General features: G+C 52.8%; 1 long non-coding RNA gene across 1 annotated transcript in view; it reads right to left on the bottom strand.

Moving 5' to 3' along the window:
• Nucleotides 1–695: 695 nt before the first annotated feature.
• The window catches only part of LOC135115019 (uncharacterized), a 19,818-nt gene continuing 19,220 nt past the window's right edge, over nt 696–1,293 (bottom strand). The window contains exon 2 of the long non-coding RNA XR_010275768.1: nt 696–1,293. This exon is cut by the window's right edge and continues 149 nt beyond it. This is a non-coding gene — a long non-coding RNA (uncharacterized LOC135115019).

Genomic DNA, 1,293 nt, shown 5'->3' with positions numbered 1-1,293 from the left:
TACCTGTCTGTCTACCTGTCCGTCTGTCTGCCTATCTGTCTACCTGTCCGTCTGTCTACCTGTCTGTCTACCTGTCCGTCTGTCTACCTGTCTGTCTACCTGTCCGTCTGTCTACCTGTCTGTCTACCTGTCCGTCTGTCTGCCTGTCTGTCTACCTGTCTGTCTGTCTACCTGTCTGTCTACCTGTCCGTCTGTCTGCCTGTCTGTCTACCTGTCTGTCTACCTGTCCGTCTGTCTGCCTGTCTGTCTACCTGTCTGTCTACCTGTCCGTCTGTCTACCTGTCTGTCTACCTGTCCGTCTGTCTACCTGTCTATCTACCTGTCTGTCTGTCTGCCTGTCTATCTACCTGTCTGTCTATCTGTCTGTCTGTCTACCTGTCTATCTACCTGTCTGTCTGTCTGCCTGTCTATCTACCTGTCTGTCTATCTGTCCGTCTGTCTGCCTGTCTACTTGTCTGTCTACCTGTCTGTCTGTCTGCCTGTCTACGTACTCCCTTTCCCAGAGTCCTGAACAACCCCATGCAGTGTTAACGATGCAATGTCTCCCATCACGGCACACAGTCACGCTCCTCTATTGCCTATTAAATGAAAACAAAAAGTACTTGTCGATGTTACGATGGGAAAAAAAATAATAAATAAATAAATAAAAATATGGAGTTCATTGTGTCCATTCTAAAGATCAAGATTACATGGAATTGAAAGAAAATGGGAAGAATACTCTATGAAGGAAAGTAAGTAAGGAAGGCAGAGCGAGAAGACAAAGGAAATATACACAAGCCAATCCTGTTTTCTACGAAGCTCCACTCATCACCACAGAAAACGGGGGTGTTTTAAGGACAGACTCACCTGGAATGCTGTCGGAGGAGGCCCAGGCGTGCAGGGAGTGAGGGAGGGAGCGAGTCACGCCCTCCATGGAATCACTACCGGAGTCTGTCTCGGAGGACGCCATGCTCACGCCGGAGCGACTTCTGGGGACGCCCGCGCCCATCCCAGGCCGCCCGCAGTAAACACCCCACCGCGACCGCCTCCCTGGGATATGAAATTTCACTTTGGTGCCGAGGCGCGGGGAGCGGGGCATCCTGTGGGCGGGGGAGCCATCCGGTGTGGGTGTGTCGTATATGTAAGGGGAGAGAAGACCCCCTGCGCCCCCTGGAGGCTCTGTGCTCGCTCCATGGCCGCGGCACTTCGCCTCTTGAAGGTCTCCAGGAAGGTGTCAATCTGCCGTTCGATCTGCGTGTGCGGCATTGAGAAGCTGAGTGTTCTGTGCCGCCGGCGACTCATGGTGGCTGTCTG

The sequence above is a fragment of the Scylla paramamosain genome, chromosome 28 (genome assembly GCF_035594125.1).
Source record: "Scylla paramamosain isolate STU-SP2022 chromosome 28, ASM3559412v1, whole genome shotgun sequence".
Classification (NCBI taxonomy): Eukaryota; Metazoa; Arthropoda; class Malacostraca; order Decapoda; family Portunidae; genus Scylla; species Scylla paramamosain.
Note: the sequence above shows the minus strand (reverse complement) of the source record. Positions and strands in the feature narration are given on the sequence as shown.